The 18,583-nt window shown below is 42.6% G+C and overlaps 1 long non-coding RNA gene across 2 annotated transcripts in view; it reads right to left on the bottom strand.

Annotated features, from left to right (window-relative positions):
- Positions 1-16,332, bottom strand: part of LOC147582636 (uncharacterized) — a 152,759-nt gene extending 136,427 nt beyond the window's left edge. For both annotated transcript variants that reach the window (XR_015249371.1, XR_015249370.1), the window contains exon 1: positions 15,842-16,332. This is a non-coding gene — a long non-coding RNA (uncharacterized LOC147582636). The remainder of the gene's footprint in view (positions 1-15,841) is intronic.
- Between the last annotated feature and the right edge of the window lie 2,251 nt (positions 16,333-18,583).

Raw genomic sequence — 18,583 nt, 5'->3', positions numbered from 1 at the left:
GAAAAAAGCCACCTATTATTCTAATTCTAAAGAAAACCACAGTTAACCCCTTGAGGACTTTATCCCAGTCCTTTTGTTCTGCACACATTGGCCATAAAGGTAAATGCAAATTCAAAATATATATAACGTTTTTAACCTTTGTTCCTGAGTATAAATGTAATCCATATGGCTCTTTAAAGAGAATATTGAAAATATAAAAATACAAAAACATGAAACCAATGAAAACCACCAGAGATCACTGTTACTAATATTTTTGTCCTTCCATTAAAGGCAATCATTACTTAGCAACTTCAGAGTTCCCTCAAAAGGTGTAGAATGGTCTTCAGCAGCATGGTTAGATTTTCCAGAGCACTGAATATTTATTCACTTCTGAGTTGGAGCACCTGCATTCATCATGCATTTGCAACAGGGGGTAACTACCCTACATTACATCCTGATGTCCTATGATAAAAACCCAGCCTGTTCTCACCAAGAGCCCCAGGTTTGGGGAAGATGTAGAGTACGAAATAACTACAATGCAGAGTGATTCGTGCTAGCATTTGAGAGAAACTCAAGATGCAGAGGAGCACAAATCTATCCTGCTGGGGAAGAACTTATAAGGGGAAACCAGCTTTCTGGAAGCTATGCAGTAGGGCTTTGCTCTGAGGGGTGAGTGTAGCCAAAGGCTGGGAGGAAGAGAATCAGCAGGGAGCTTATGCTACCCAAGAACAAAGGTAAGTCCACATGGTTGGAAGACAGAAAGGTAAGACAAGAGATGAGGTGCGAGAAGTCAGCATAGCCTTTGTGTTTTCATAGCAAGGAGTCTGAATTTTATGCAAACAGCCATGAGACAATTAAGCACCAGAGCTACATGATTAGGTGTGCATGTAAGAGAGAGTACTCTAGCAGGAAGGAAGGAATGAGAGACCTGGCAAGGCTGAGGCTGAGGGGGACAATAAACTATGGCAACATCCAGACTAGAAACCGAGAGGGCCTGTGTGAAGATAGCTGTGACAATGAGTGTTAGAGAATCTCAAGGAGACTTAGAATATTCCTTACCCTTTCACATGCCACTCGATCAACCTTAAATGTTGATCATGCCTGTCACATTACTAATAAGGCACTATCTCAAGACTTTCTTTGATAATCTCCTTTTGGTTTTAGGAGGTAAAACAAGGCAAATATGTTTTGCGGGCACCTGCCTGGCTCAGTTGGTTAACTGCCCGACTTTGGCTTAGGTCATGATCTCGTGGTTGGTGGGTTTGAGCCCCATATCAAGCTCTGTGCTGACAGCTCAGACTTGGAGACTGCTTCAGATTCTAAGTCTCCCTCTATCTCTGTCCCTCCCCAGCTCACTCTCTCTCTCTAAAAAAAAAAAAAAAAAAAAAAGAATATGTTTTGGGTACCACTCCAAAGGGATCACCATATAAGACTAGATAAGATTCTGATACTATGATTGAAGTCAGGACATAGGGAACTATGCTAAATCACATATAGAGAGCAGATAGCTGAGGTTGGTTACTTTAAAAACCCTTTTAGAGCAACATGACCACTGCAGAACTACAAATATACTCATTTGGGTCATGATGATTTTATCTGAGCTATAAGTTGAAAGAAGAGTAAATCTATTCTGAACATAGTCATTCATAGTATGTCAATGAGACAATTACCCAAATGGGTACACATCTGCTGGAGAAACAGATATGTTGCTTAGGAGATGAGGACTTTCTAGATGTCAGGGGACACTGAGATTCAGTATCAATTATTTTCTTTTTCCACTTGGGCTGGTAACATGGTTTATTTTGCAGTTTCCTTAATCAAGATGATTGACACAGAAAGCTATCCAAAATTTTTAGCACAGCACTTACAACTTCCAAAATGTGGCCCCTGAATATTTTTTTTCTTTAACAATTAGAAGTTTCTGAAACTCATTTGAATTGCTTTGTGAGGGGATAATGAGTTTGTGGTCACTGGAAGTATTGGGGGAAAAAGGGCTGAAAAAAATCTCTGGAGGAGAGATTTTAGGCAGATTAAAATACTTGTTTTGGGTGAGTGTCTGACACTCGATCTTGGCTCAGATCATGATCTCAGAGTTGGTAGGCTCAAACTCCACACTGGGTTCTTTGCTGTCAGCTTGGGATTCTCTCACTGTGCCTCCCCCTGCCATTCTCTCTCTCTCTCAAAATAAATAAATAACATAAAAAAATAAAACACTGGCTTATAGCTTTGAGGTGAGGATTTTTTTTCCTGTTGTAGTTATGTAAAGATATGCTTATGTATTACTTTTTTCTTTCTTGCTATCCAGCACCACATAAACAGAGTCAAAGAAGTTGGTGTGAGATTTCAGATACAAGGTCAGAAACCCAGATACCTAGAATTCCTTTAACACATATATTAGAAGTCTGCATATGGCTTGACTAGGTTGGATCTTCTTATAAAGCAATAATTTAAACGTTTTATTCATTCAGCCTTGAGAACTTTGTGTTGCTAGATATGGAAAAAATAAGTCATACAAAAGGGTTATTGAAAATTGAATCAAATGACAGAGTACAGGTGTCTATTCCCATTGCAAAGCCATTTTAATGAAAGAAAAGTTGACAAAAACAATCCATAATAGTACATAAAAACAAAATTTTCCATCAAAGGAACAAAAACTATGAAGACTCTGCAACCTTTGGGTGCAGAGAAGGTAACAAGTCCACACACACATGGGAGATAATGATTTTTCCAAAGTCAGAAATATCAGAGAAAGCCCAATGAAGGGAAATGACATCAATGGTGTAATATGACAGAAGGGGACACTGCTATTGGGTGATGGCAGGTGATGCTATCTCTACCTGGAACATTTCAGGAAATCTTTTAAGAAATGAGGTCTGAGCTGGCTTCATAATTCTTTAAAGTTTTTAGTATTCTAACACTACTGACTGAACTTGCTCAGGATGAAGCCACATGTCCCTTGGGAGTGTAGTACACTGGAAAGAAGAAATGTATGACTGAGGCAGTTTTGACAGTGGCTCCACTGCAAGAAAAAAAAAATCGGTGATGCAAAGCCTTCAGGGAAGACATCCCTTCTCATAGTCATTAAGTCCTTTTCGATGCTCCACAGTTACTCACAGAACATCAAGAACATAAGACAAGCTTCGTGATTAGTGTCTGAGAGATAGGGAATTGCCTTTAGGCTGAGGGGCAAGACAAAGTGGGAAAATCTGCAACCAGACAAATTGGAGCCATTCCAGTCCCAGGCATCTTAATTGTCATCCTCACCACGTTTAGAGGGGACTGAGGGTTTCTGTGTCTCCAATGAGATTTTTTCCCCTAAGGAACTAGATTAGAGAAACCTAGGACTGAAGATGGGAACTGTAAAAGCAGTGATTGATAAAAATGGAATTGGGAAAGGTGACTAATGAGTGGGCACAGAGAAATAAGAAGCATGATGTTATAATGGGATCTAATGGGAAATCTGAAATTTTTTCCTGCAGGAGATGGCTAGAAATAAAACAATTCCATTCTGAATGAGAACAAGATTGCTAAACATCACTCTTGGAGCAATCTAGGATTCACATCTCCATGTTCTGGACTCAGAATTTAAATGGGCAAACGAATGCAGAAGACTTTCAGACCACTCTCCCTTCTTCATATGTCTGGCTTCTTCCCATCTCCCAAATTCAACATGAAGATCATATTCTTACATAAAGTTCTCCATGACTGTTAAGCAATTTGGGCCTATGTAGTTCATTGGAATGCAACACATGGGTATTTCAAAGTCAAGTGATTAGAAAACTATGGGCCCCAAATACTGTTCATGGAAATATGCCTCCATAGTAAATGCTGTCAGAGCACCTGTGCCCTTCCTAGCTTCTGCTGGCCCAGTCTTCTGATTCTTTTCCTCACTGAATAGCCTCTTATAAAGCACCTACAACTCTCCCTGGGGGCTTTCTCTGGCTGCAGGAGCATGACACAGGGTGCAGGGAAGGCTGGAAATATCTGTGAGTTGATGCCTCCAGAAGCAGCCCTCAATACCCATCCAGTGGGAAGTTTTGGATAAATAACCTCATGTCTCCCATGGGGCAACACTGAGGCATGTTATGCAAAGTCTCCCCAGGGTCCCCAAAGTCCTGAGTTCCCACTGACTACCACAGTGGTAATTCTGCTCATTAGCATATCTTTGATAAATTTTCCTCCCTTTCTTGTCTCACTTCCTTACTCACCTTTGAGTGGTTCCTAGGATCACCCTCCAGATGAACTACGTGTACTCACACCCTTATCTCACAGTCTACTTCTGGGGAGACCCAAGCTAAAACAGCATTTTCCCACATAAGAAAATGAACCCAATATAAAAGAAACTATATTAAGAGGAGCACGAACCAACAATGGCTGATGATTAAGAAGAATAGATGCAGGTAAAAACTATAGATAACACCACCAGGGATGCACTGATCAGGTTTTCCCCAAGCCTAGGAATGCCTAGTATCTGTTTGTGTGCAGCTGTGAAATGTTTAGTGGAAGCTTTCATTGGAATCCTGAATTACTGTTCCTAGTAAACTCCAAAATCGTGTGATCTAAAATGTATGAATACCAAATTTTAGTGAATTCTTCATATAGTAGCTTACTAGTATGTAGCACTTGTTTATCTATAAAAAATAAAATGATACATGGCATATTATTTGCTCATAATAAAGAAAAAAACTCTCAGTGTTTTAGCAATTCCAGACCTTAAGACTCCTGAAAGCCTTGTGAATGTTGATCCACACTTTGACAACTCCTGTCCTAAAAAGAGGTCACATTGGGTAAAAACCCCACTACTTTCTTGGCAGCCTGACTCTTGGGCCAAAAATACTTTAAACAGTATGTTCCTAGTCCTTGAAAGAGCAAACATGTCTTTAGGGAAAAGAGGAAAAGAAAAGCATACAGCAGTCTTATCGATGTTGGGTCTGATATTTACTCTTCTGTTTCTTGGGTCAAGGCTGCAGGGTGTAAACTGGGCTCCTGCCAGGTTCTTAGCACAGTCTTTCAACAGTAATTCTCCAGGAAGTCCTGTTTGAGAGAGAGAGAGAGAGAGAGAGAGAGAGAGAGAAAAGAAGAAGGAAGGAGGAGGAGAAGAAGGGAGGAGGAGAAGAAGGGAGGAGGAGAAGAAGGGAGGAGGAGAAGAAGGGAGGAGGAGGAGGAGGAGGAGGAGGAGGAGGAGGAGGAGGAGAAGGAGGAGAAGGAGGAGGAGGAGGAGGAGGAGGAGGAGGAGGAGGAGGAGGAGAAGGAGGAGAAGGAGGAGAAGGAGGAGAAGGAGGAGGAGGAGGAGGAGGAGGAGGAGGAGGAGAAGGAGGAGAAGGAGGAGAAGGAGGAGAAGGAGGAGAAGGAGGAGAAGGAGGAGAAGGAGGAGAAGGAGGAGAAGGAGGAGAAGGAGGAGAAGGAGGAGAAGGAGGAGAAGGAGGAGAAGGAGGAGAAGGAGGAGAAGGAGGAGAAGGAGGAGGAGGAGGAGGAGGAGGAGGAGGAGGAGGAGGAGGAGGAGAAGGAGGAGGAGGAGGAGAAGGAGGAGGAGAAGGAGGAGAAGGAGGAGGAGAAGAAAGTACCTGGGAGGAAATCAGCCATCTTTATGCTGTTCAGTGGTTCTCTGTTTGGGGGTTGGGGGTAGAGGGTGAGGGTAACACATGGCACATAAATGTTAAAGCATCCACTGTTTGCAAAGAACTTCCTTTGGGTCTAGATTTTCACTACCACTTAGAAGCTATTGCTCTGGTTACCTGTATGTTTTGCAAGTTCACCTTCCCCTACAAGGCTATGAAGGAGTTAAGGGCAAGGATCTTGCCTGAATTACCTCTGCATACCTGGGACAATGCAGAGAGTGAAAGCCCTACTCCCTTGCCTGGGGTTAAGGGGGAAAGAGCAAACCTGAGGCCAGACTTCCCCTGTAGTGCTCCCTGTAGGCTCCACTGACTTAATCTGAATGGACCCCCTGCTTGACTTCCTTTCCTTCTGTCTTGTTTGCCCGATTCCTTCACTGTCTTCCTGAAACCCTTCCTTAATAAACCATTTGCACATGATTCTCATCTCAAGGTTTTCTTCTATGGATCACCAGCTATCATGTCAACCCACAGGACTAAAAACTGGAGCACTGGCAATATGCAAATTAATGGCTACCATTTTGTCCTAGTTAAGGGTTCTTGGAAATCAAGGGGGAGAAATCCACTCAAATTAGCTTGAATGGGAACTTTACAGAAGTATACCATGACTTGCGGGAGTTAGAAAGTTACCTGTAACTTGCTGGGGCCACACAGTCTCCCTTCTCTGATGCTCTCAGCACATGAACTCATCTATTTTGCTGCAATTCAATATTTCCTGTGATGCTTTACTCTAACGTAATTGCTTGCACATGGCTATGGCTTACTAAGGAACTAAAACACTTTCCCTGGTACAGAAAACCAGCTTATTCAAATCTTAATGTCCGAGGTCCAAATGCTGAATGCCAGTAAAAAACAAACAAACAAACAAAAAACAACAACAAAAGAAACAAACATCAGAATCTGATTAGCCCATCTTAGGTCAGGTGTCTTCCCCATCCCATTCAGATGCAGCTGTGGAAGCAAGGTCCTCTTTTGAGACTCGGCCCCTTCAGCAGTACTGTGGCATGTGTGTATTTTTTCAAAGGGGATTATAGGATCAAGGCAATGACTGACATCTCTAGGAGAATAATAAACCAAGACTTTTTTGTTCTGCCTTCAAACCTCAGTGTTGGCACTACCCTACTCAATCCAGGAGGAAGATTCTCCCTCTTGAACAGTTTTCATCTATTCCAATCTCATGGGCTTGTTCACTGTCTACCAACATGCTGGGCTAACTTTGTCTCCATGCTAAATTTTTTTTAATAACATTTATTTTTGAGAGAGAGAGAGAGAGAGAGAGAGCAGGTGGGGGAGGGACAGAGAGAGAGAGGGAGACAGAAGATCTGAAGCAGGCTCCGTGCTGTGGGCACGGAGCCCGATGCAGGGCTCTAACTCACAAGGTGAGATCATGACCTGAGCTGAAATCAAGATTCGGCCTCTCAACTGACTGAGCCACCCAGGCGCCCCTCCATGCTAACTTTTTTTTACAGTTCCTCCAGCCATGCAGCCTTTAGTCTCTGTTTCTACAAATACTTTCCTTCATTTCCTACTTTCTCCATGAAGCTTTCCTCATCCTCCCCTAACTCCTATAGCACTATTATATTTTGTTTGTTTGTCCAAGTTGCATGATAAAGTCAGGGCTATCTTCCCTACTTAGTAAGCACTCACAATCAGAAAGAGACCATGCCTCCTACTTCGGTTGCTTCCTCTACAGAATCTGGCACCATTCTGAGCACACAGCCAGCAAAACAGAGCTGCTTCTGCTTAATGTGCCAACTGGAGTAGATTACACTTATTTCAATGCCTTCCTCATAGGCTGAAACACCAAGTTTATATCATTGCCCCTTGGGCCTCACCACTCCAGTGTGAGCTTGCTCCACTTCCAGCTGCAAGGATCTGCATCTCCTTTCCAGATGGCTTTCTTCCAAACAGCAGAAAGCCACTCTGGCCTCAGCACAGTATACTTACTGGACAGTCTGGGAAATTAACTACTGGTAGCCCTCCACCAACGATCCTTAGGGACTGGTGGATATACAACCCAGCACCCCTGCCCTCCACAGATCAACTCTGGGTCTTCTACATGGCTCCCCAGGGTTCCCCCAGGGGGCTTGAGCTCCAGTTGACCACAGGGGTAACTTAACTTGGTAAGGCACTCTTTATGGTTGCCTTCCCTTCCTGTCTCACTCCCCACTTCCCTTCTAGTGTTTCCTGGGGATCACCTCCCAAATAAACTGCTTACCTTATCTTACCTCAGGGTCTTCTTTTGAGGGAACCTAAGCTAAGCCAACATTGACTTCTTAGGGAATGAATGAAGAGGGAATTTTCACTTTCCCCTCAGAGGTAGAGCAGCCAGGCTAGGGACAGGGTTGGATTTCTCAAGGCTGGGAGAATAGAAGACTCAACTCCCATTCCTTAGCTCAAAAGTGGAAGCTTCCATAAAAGGGAGGCTGCACGAAAATCCATTTAAAACAAAAAACGCTGCCTCCTGGGGGCAGCTGTGAAGTTCACAGCATCCAGCTAGACCCAGAAAAGGCAGGTGCTGACAGTACAGCTGCTCACAATTTTCTGGCCTAATTTGGGATGGTTAATATATCTTGGCAGCCCAGTAGCCATACCCCCACTTGTCAGGGTTTCCATTAGGAAGGAAGGGAGAAGGACAGGACAGGAAAGGAAAGAAGCAGCCAGGAAAAAAAAAAAAAAAAGACAATGATTAGACTTTAGACTTTTTGCTAAACTTCACAGACAACATTTGACTTGAGCTACGAAATCAGAGAAAACAAGGTCCCTTTTCTTGTATCTTAAATTTTGGAACAATTTCTAGCTGCTGGAATAGTTTTTCAAAAACAAAGCAGACAAAAGCCCTACAAAAGGATGGCGGGGAAAAAAAAACAGTTAACCTCTGATGAACTTGAAGAACAGCTTGAGTATTTCTGATGGTTGATTGCATAATTCAACTTCTTGAACATTTAATGTGTTATTCCTTTGTTTACTGGAGGAATGCAATTGCTCAATGAAATGTGAAAAGACTTGACAAGAACTGTTTTCATGATTGTCTACCAAGTTCTTGCTTTAACTTGTTTGCTTAATTAAATGTTTACTTGTGATCTCTTTGCAAGGTTCTGAATTTCATTACCTCTTTCTTTAAAGAGAAATCAATGTGCTTGGGAAGGAAGGCTTGCTCATCATAGGTCAGTGAACATTAGCACTTTCTAATAATTAGTTCCAAGCCCCAGTTTCTAGACAACTAACCAGTTCAGCAAAATCTTGCTTCATAAGAAATTGACCTATTTTCAGCAGAGCTCTGCAACCAGTGCAAAATGTAAAATCTCATAGAACTGTGTTAATTTGTCATTATAGCCAAAATGATTTGCTATAGCAAAGCAACAATTAAAGCAAATGATGCCTGTCTCTTTATTTGGAGATATCTATCTATAAGACAGCTCTGTCATAACTTCAATTTGAGATCTGCCTGGCTGTCCTGATGAGAACCATCTTAACGACCTTATAAAATTCTCATTGTCTTCCATTGTAAAAATGTATATAGCAAGTTTCCTGCTCAGCTATGCATAATCAGAAGAGGAATATCCTCACTGCTGTGGACTTGAACAAAAATTTTGTCTTCTCAGAAAAGTAGCATGCTAAACATAGGAGGGATTTACATCCATGCTAGATAGAGGGAGAAAACCTTTAGTTTAACAGATGAAAGCTATCTGCCTCCTGTAAATTATCGTAGTAGCCAGAATAATGGGCCCTTCCCAGAAAATGTCCACATCCTAATCTCTGGAACCTACGAATATGTTACTTTACATAGCAAAAGGGGAGTCTACAGATGTGATTAAGAACCTTGACACTCGGGGGGCGCCTGGGTGGCGCAGTCGGTTAAGCGTCCGACTTCAGCCAGGTCACGATCTCGCGGTCCGTGAGTTCGAGCCCCGCATCAGGCTCTGGGCTGATGGCTCAGAGCCTGGAGCCTGTTTCCGATTCTGTGTCTCCCTCTCTCTCTGCCCCTCCCCCGTTCATGCTCTGTCTCTCTCTGTCCCAAAAATAAATAAACGTTGAAAAAAAAAAAAAATTTAAAAAAAAAAAAAAAAAAAAAAAGAACCTTGACACTCGGGGCACCTGGGTGGCTTGGTCAGTTAAGCGTCCAACTTGGGCTTGGGTCATGATCTCACAGTCCATGAGTTCGAGCCCCGCGTCGGGCTCTGTGCTGACAGCTCAGAGCCTGGAGCTTGTTTCGGATTCTGTGTCTCCCTCTCTCTCTGCCCCTTCCCTGTTCATTCTCTGTCTCTCTCTGTCTCAAAAATAAATAAACATTAAAAAAATATTAAAAAAAAAAAAGAACCTTGACTCTCAAAAATGAACAAACATTAAAAAAAAAAAAAAATTTTTTAAAAAGGGGAGGGGGTGGTGTCTGAGTGGCTCAGTTGGTTGAGCAGCCAACTTCAGCTCAGGTTATGATCTCGCAGGTTGTGGGTTGGAGCCCCGTGTCAGACTCTGTCCTGACAGCTCAGAGCCTAGAGCCTGCTTCTATTCTGTCTCCCTCCCTTCTGCCCCTCCCCTGCTTGTGCTCTCTCTCAAAAATAAATAAACATTAAAAAAAAAAAAGAATATTGAGACATGGCATCATCCTGAATTAGCTGAGTAGGCCCAACGTAATTACAAGGATCCTTAAAAATCATACAACCTTTCCCAGTTACAGTCAGAGGAAGACGTGACTATGGAAGAATGGTCAAAGTGGTGTAATCTTGCTGGCTTTGAAAATGGAGAATGGGGCCAGGAGGAATGTGGCTGGCTTCTAGAAGCTGGGAAAGACAGAAAAAACAGATGATCTCCAGAGTCTCCAGAAAGGACTCCTGTACTGCTGAAACCTTAATTTTAGTTCCACAAGACCTGGGTCAGACTTCTGACCTCCAGAACTATAATAAATTTGTGTTGTTTGAAGCCACCAAGGTCACGGTGATGTGTTGCAGTAGCAACCGAAAACTAATACAGGTATAATATTTCAATAATTCCTGAAAAATATATAAGAAAAAAATATTATGATAAAGTTTATTTCTTCCCCCCAGAAAGGTCTAGAAGTGTGATTTTTCTTTTCTCCTTCACATCATCACCTTCCATTCCTTTTGCAGAAGAATAAAATATTCATTACAAGTGAACATCAGGTCTCCTGTCATCTTAACCCCCTGTGGCTTTCCCTCATCCATTCCCTCAACCATAATCCTATTTCAGCATGTATGGTTATCCATTTTAAAAATATTAATTACAAATTCATAATCCATTTACAGCATTATTTTGTGTGCACTAACTTTTTACATATAAAGTTCAGAGAATGAAGGACTGTTTGACAAGAGCTGGAAAACAAAGGACACAAAGCCACAACCAAAGAGGACACATCTTTAGAAAGAAAGAGGGGGAGTAGAGATGAGCTTCTGGACTTCTCCCTGTCTTCCCTTTGCTGTCCTAGCTCCCATCTCCTACCCATGCCTCCCATGGGCTGAACCAGGGCAGAAGCCAATGGGCTGAAAAGTCTGAGAAATGTAGCTTGCAGGATGAGCCTTCTGCAATGCAGAGGAGAGCAGGGGAAGTGTGGAGAAGGTATCTGAGAGCAAGCAGGCAAATGTCTGGCCCATGCTCTGCAGCGTATATTCTGGATTTACAGTAAAGTCCTTTAAAAAGTCCTTTACAAAAAACCTTTTGATTTTCAGCTTTCCGTATCTTTGTTTTGTTGTTTGTGCCAAGGGACCTTTGAATGCTTAAAAGGAAAATATGAAGGGAATCCCTACCATGGGGGAGGGACCTACTGGGACAGGAGCTGCCCCCCACCCTTCCCCAGTTGGCAAGTCCCTTGCAGCTTGAGCCCTCGTTCACCATTCTGCTGTAACTGTATCTTCTGGCTTCTGAGTGGGAAGAAGCACTCTAGAATCATGATGGCTGGAAAGTGGAAGAAATGAAGCAAAGTGCAATTTTTCCAGGGTTGCCAGATGATTTCAATAATATCAGATGTGTATGAGTAAAAAATTAACAAAAGAGCAACCAAAGAAATGCAATATGGGGAGATCTCTGGAAATAATCTACACCAACATCTAATATTTTGCATTAAATAGAATATTTCCCCATTTTTTAAAATTTTTCAGGAACTTATGTTGTATACCCTTAATTGGAGGAGTATCATATAGAGAACAAGCAAAAGTACTTAGATTGTTCCAGACTGTTGTATGACTAACATAAGAGAGGTTGCTGACACATTTCTTCCATGCTTTTTTCCAGAGTGAAAGCTCAAATCCCGAATACTGTCAGAACAAAAGGCCACAAACATAGGTTTGGTGAACTCCACCCTATAGAGTAGCAGTAGGGTCTTCAAATCACTGGTTAGACAGAAACTATAGACTAGCACTATCCAACAGAAACACAATGTGAGCCATGTTTGAAAAAGTGAAAACGGTAAAATTAATTTTAATACTTCCAACTCAATACATCAATATTTTGACATGTGATCAATATAAAATAAACTATTTTTGTTTTTTCACATTGAATCTTTGAAATCTTATGTGTATTTTATGCTTATACATGTGACAATTTTTATCAGAAATGCTTGGTCTGGGGGTGCCTGGGTGGCTCAGTTGGTTGAGCATCTGACTTCAGCTCAGGTCATGGTCTCATGGTTTGTGAGTTCAAACCCTGCATTGGGCTCTGTGCTGACAGCTCAGAGCCTGGAGTCGGCTTCAGATTCTGTGTCTCCCTCTCTCTCTCTGCCCTTCCCCCACTTGTGCTCACTCTCTCTCTCTCAGAAATAATAAATGAATACACTTTAAAAAAATCATTAGAAATACTTGATCTATATGTAGATTTATAAACCGTACAGTTGGTAAGAAAAATTCACATGCTTGAGTTGCTCCAAGCATGTGTAAAAAATTTTTCCAATGACTAATCTAGTACAAATTTTTAAATTAAAATTAAAGGCACCCGTGCAGCTCAGTTGATTAAGCGTCTCTTAGTTGTGGCTCAGGTCACGATCTCACAGTTTGTGGGACTGAGCCCTGCACCCAGCTCCACGGAGTGTGGAGCCTGCTTAGGATATTTTCTCTCTCTCTCTCTCTCTCTCTGCCTGCCCCCCCTCCCCTGCTTGCATGCTCTCTCTCGCTCTCTCAAAATAAATAATCTTTAAAAAATTAAATTAAAAATTCAGTTTCCCACTCACAGTGGCCACATTTGCTATGCTCAGCAGACACTTGTGGTTCGTGGCTACTACACTGAACAGCAAAACACTAGATCAGAGACCATGACTGTCAGAACACGTGAGATTTTTTCCACTTTAAAACTTTTGTATGCTAATTTTCTATGTGACCTGTTTTCATAATGATGAGTCTGAAGCCTTTATGCAAAGAACCTGTGTTCTTGTTGGGGTCAATAAGGAAGTAAAGGTTAGAGGAACAAAGCTCCATGTAACAATGGGTGGATGTCGGTGGAAGCTTCAAAGAAAGGAAGTCAGCCTAACTGTCCAAGATCTGTAACAGGAAGAATGGGGCCCAGGATGAGCCTGGAAAGTGGTCCTGTACACTTTCAGACATGGCTTATTGGTACAAATGACAGAAATCTGATTCAAACTGATTTTGTGGGATACCTGGGTTGCTTGGTTGGTTAAGTGTCTGACCCTTGGTTTAGGCTCAGGTCACGATCACGATCTCACAGTTTGTGGGACTGAGCCACTCATCGGGCTCTGCACTGGGCATGGGGCCTGCCTGGGATTAGATTTTTCTATCTCTGCCCCTCCCCCCCCCTCTCTCTCTCTCTCTCTCTCTCTCTCTCTCTCTCTCTCTCTCTCGCTTTCCCTCACTATAAATGAAGTTAAAAAAAAACTGGGGCACGTGGGTGGCTGGCTCAGTCAGTTGAGTGGCTGTCTTGGGCTCAGGTCACGATCGCGTGCTCAGGTCATGATGTCGCGGTTTGTGGATTGGAGCCCTGTGTGGAGCTCACCACTGTCTGCACGGAGCCTGCTTCTGATCTCTGTTCTCCTCTCTGCCCCTCCCCCGCTTGCACTCTCAAAAATAAACATTAAAAAAACCTGGCTTTGGCAGTAAAGGTTCTCTATTGACTCAAGTAACTAAAAAATCTGCAGGCTCCATAACAAGAAGCTCAGGCACGGCTAAATTCAGGGGCTCAAATAAGATCATTAGGAATTTATTTTCTACCATCAGTGCCCATGGGTTTCTTTAAATCTCAGAATTTCTCCAAACATGGCAAGATGGTCACTAGGTATCCCAGCGTTATGTTCCACCCTTAACATCCCTACCAGAAAGAGGTGCTTCCTTCCTAAAAGCCTGAGCAGAAGTCCTAGAATGGATACTCCTTAACCTCTACTCGGATCACATGCTCATTCTTCAACTAATCCCCCAGGCCTGATCTATTTCCCAGCCTAGGAGAGAAAGGGTCAGATCTGCCCAAACCATATGCTCTAGACACAACAGTGATTCTCCCAAGGGAAAACCAGGTTGCTATATTTAGGAGGGGAAGGGAGGGAAAGGATGTTGGGCAGGAAAAATCCCTTGTGTGTCAAATCAAGACTCTTGACAATAAGGCTTTTTGGTTCTCCAAAAATGTGGTTATTGAGTTCATGTGGCTTCAGGAAAAAAAACAAAAACAAAAACAAAAACAACCCAGTATCATCTGCCAAATGCCTCATCCCCTTTTGCCATTGATCATGTGGAAATCCATACCTTTTTCAAGCTACCCAACCTTGAAGAAACTGTTTAAACCTCACTGTGCCTTAGGTTTCCAACTGTGAAATAGGATCAAGAATAGGACCTACCTCATACATTGGTAATCCAAGATTAAGCTAATGCTTGTGAAGTGCTACCAGTAGAGTCCAGCAGACTACCAGTACTTAAAAAAAAAAAAAAAAAAAAAAACACTAAATAAATCTGCAAGAATGTGGTATATTTTTTCTTAGAAAAGATTGATTTCTCACATGAGCTAATATAGGCTTCTTCCCTAAAAGGTGGCCTCCAGAAAGATGAGAAATTGCTAAAGAGATTTATTGAACGAGTGAATTCCATTTTCAAAGAATATGCTTTTTTTTCTCTCAGAGAAAAAGGACACATCTGTCCTTAAATAGTTTGCTTGTATTGTCATTTTTTTCTGTGAGCATGCATCAGAATTACACCCCTGAGGCTCCCAGCTGGCTCAGTTGGTTAAGCTTCTGACTGCAGCCCAGGTCACGATTTCCTAGTTCGAGAGTTCAATCCCTGCATCAGACTCTGTGCTGACCACTCAGACCCTGGAGCCTGCTTCGGATTCTGTATCTCCCTCTCTCCCCCTCCCGTGCTTCTGCTTTCGCTCTCTCAAACAAACATTAAAAAAATTTTTTTAAACCCCAACACAGCCCTATGTCACGTGTGCTCCAAAATGCAACAGCACCAACAAAATATAGGTATCAGGACCATTGCAGGGGATACCTCCATCTTTATTCTACCCTTGTTGCCACAATATTTGGTTTAAGTTACAGTAACCACAGTAAAAGGAGTTTATTTGGGGAAAAAACTCCTTAAGGAATGAAGGTAACAGCTCTAGGTGCCCCTAGTGGGGAAAGCAAGATTCATTCAACCCAGAGGAATCGCCTGCTCCGGAAAATGCCAAATTGATACATGCTGGGAAGCTGAACTTCAGAACCCTTTTTTGTTGGAGAGATTATATTCAATAAAAGGAAAGAGTCGCCTAGGAAAGGTGATTCAAGGTACAAAACGCTCTGCTTTTTCTGAAGGACTAGTGTGCTCGCTGAATCCATCCGTTCCCTCATACCGGGTCTAAAATTACACACCTAGCATCACTTTACTAATTAGATACTGCCTTCAGGAGGCCCGAGCCCTTCACAGGCACGCTTACCACCTGCAGGGACACACATTACCATCCTAACGTGGTACCACCACTTGCTTAACACAGATAAGGTAAGTTACTCAGCTAGGGTATGGGAACTTTCTCCATTCCTCCTTCCTCCCCATACCCACACCCTTGCTCAGATAACTCTGCATTTCCTTCCAGAAAAGTCACTTGGGACCCGTGAGGATTGCTTTGGCAGGAACATAGACAAAAGTGGTGGTGTGCTAGTTCTTAGTCTGCATATAAGGAGACAGCCCTTCTTTATTCTGGACTACGAGTTCCTGAGCCAGACAAGAAAAAGGAGGCCCGACCTAAAGAGCAAAGGGACGGACGAGACTACGCTACAGCTTAAGCTGAAAAGACACACACCACCAACAGAAAGGAATAAGACTAACCTCTCCAAACGCCGGGAGGCCCTGCTTATGTAGAGAAAGTTCCGGCTCAGGTTCACTCCGGCCCAACATGCTAATGAGGGAAAGAAAAAAAAAAGCCTCATCCTGATTGGTTGGAAGTGCCGCATACTGATTGGCCAGAAGGGCTTCATGCTGATTGGTCGATATTGGCAGGTAATTCAGGCAGCTAACTCGTGCTTTGGGGAGCCAGGATCTTGTATTCTAAGTCGGGCTTGTAGATGGAGCTTTGTCCTGGCTACATCCTTGCTCTGCTTTGTGAGAGGAGCTGTTTAACAACAGCAAACGGAGAGCGCCCCAGATGCATAATATATTTATTTCACTTGGGGCTTGTTTCCATGGTCCCTGTCTCATTTTTCTGCTTGCTTTTGTGTTTCTGCTGAAGAAGAAGAATGAACGATGTGTGATAATAGTTGACTAATATATCACCTCCCAGAGGGAGCAAGGTGCTGAGAGTGTCGGCCACAGCAGGTGAAGTTTCCTGTTTAGAAAAGCCAGAATTTGTAGGAACTTTATTGCAGCCATTCCCTATCCTCTTTTCCTTACTTTCTAAAAAGTGAAATCCCTACATTCCCAGAATTTTTTACAGCTAGGGGTGGCCATATGATTCAGTCCTAGCCAATGATACATAAGTATAGTTTTGCAAGGGACTCCTAAGAAAACTTTTGCTATCTTGCTCAGAAGAAAAGGAACTCCTGTTACTGCCCTTCTGCTTGCTTTGAAGGCACTGGTGACGCCTGAGTCCATAGCAGCCAACTTGCAACCAGGAGGTGAGTAGCGTGAGGTTGAAAAGTCATCAGTTTAAGGAGGGCAGAGTGGGAAGATGGAAAAAACCTGGGTCCTTGATGATGTTGCTGCGTAGCTAAACCAGCACCAGCAAATGCCTATTTCCAATCTTAACATGAGATAGAATCAGTGTCTATATTGTTTAAAACCCCGTGTGATGGGGTTCTGATATCTAAAATGAAATGCATTCCTTACGGATATGCCTATTTGACTCTATGACACTTTGACTTGGGTCTGGCCCAATCTTTATATAAGAAAGATGTTATAGTTTCCTCAGTGTATATTGAACGAGCTGAGATAGAAGGACACTCTGAAGGTGTCCTAACATCTTGTGAGGAGGTGGAGGGAAGCAGCAGTTTTACCTTTTAGCATCAAATAGAAGTCTCCTAGGAACTGAGATGGGGAAGTCTGGATCACTTCTATCTCTGTATTGACCTATTTGGCTTAATAAGACCAATCCACCCACCATTGCTTGATCCAAGAAGCTTTCTCAAAATCCAGCCAGAGTGAATCACTATTTTCTCTGAATTCCTAGAGTTGTTCGTCTTGGTCTGTGTGTTGCCCCTCAATTGACAGATCACACTCAGCTCTCCAGGAGTCTAGCTGTTTATGTCTTATCTTCTCTACAAGGATAATGTTTTAATAGTCCCTGCAGAATCTCTTTCAGACCCTAGTAGAGTTGCTCAGCACACATCAGGCCTGTAGTAACGAGTAGTAATTATGAATTAAATAAAATGAATATGAACTTGCTTTATAGCATACCTAGCATCACATCCAGGTTTATGGCTGCATCTGGGAACCTAATTAGGGATTGGCAACAAAAATAGTTCAGCTTAGGATGGCTTCTACTGCAGAGGAAGCAGATTAAGAGAGAAATGAGAGAGGTAACAAGAGGAGAAAGAAAGAACAATCCAAAGTCACCTCCAAAGAGACCAGAGTCTCTGTATAATTTATCCCCTCTTGGGAGCATTCCTATCAGACGTTCTGATGATAAAGAGTCAGCCATCTGGCATGGTTTTGCATTTTTACCCTGTTCCTTAAAATATGTGTTGGATCATTTCGACTTTCAGCTTCCACTTTAGTCAAAAAGAAGAGAGAATCTTTAAGCTGGAAAGTGCTAGAACTCATAATTAAGAAGTGGGGTATCTTAGAATGGGTCCCCCAGAAATGGGCCTGGGAACAAGGATTTGAATCCAAGGGGTTTATTTGTGAGGTGATCCCAGGAAACACAGTAGGAGAATATAGAAATGAGGTAGTGAAGAAAAAGAAGCTAAGACAGGTGTGTTAATGAGTAAATTATGCCTGTGGGTAAATGCAACTCAGCCCTGGTGGGGAGCTCTGTATAAAACACACCTCGAAATGGTTCCTCATGGGGGATGAGAAACTGGGATATTTATCCAGTAATTCCCATTTATCATTGGTTGAGGGATGTTTGGGGGCATTAATACTTTGGCACTCTCAGCCTGCCTCACTCATGACTGAGTGTGCTCCTGCAGCCAGGAAAATCCTTAAGCAGAGAATCTGCGGTGCGTGAAGTAAGAAGCCATTGGCATGTACTGGAATGCTGCGTGTTGATAGTATACAGGCAGAGCATCAATAGTGTCTGCTACACAGAGAGAAGTAGAAGATGGAGGAGGAGCAGGGGGATGGGGTTGAAGGCACCAGGGATGAGGAGCGCTCACTTGCCTGCGGCTGAGATCTGGATAGCCAGGGTGGTTTGCCAATGAATGAAGGTATATATCACACTGAAACACCTGGGGAAATCTGTCCTACATCTCCCATTTATCTCTATTGTCTTTAGATTTTAGAATGCCTTCAAAATCATAAGGGCCAAAACTCATATTTATCAACCTTCATGTCCTAAGTAGGGGGAATGACAGAGTACATTTATGCAGTGGAACATTCTGGAACTATTTAAAACTACAATTCTATTCTATGACC

This window comes from Puma concolor, chromosome A3 (genome assembly GCF_028749965.1).
Source record: "Puma concolor isolate L17-30 chromosome A3, mPumCon1.1.hap2, whole genome shotgun sequence".
NCBI lineage: Eukaryota > Metazoa > Chordata > Mammalia > Carnivora > Felidae > Puma > Puma concolor.
The sequence above is the reverse complement of the archived record's forward strand: the minus strand, read 5'-3'. Positions and strand labels throughout refer to the sequence as shown.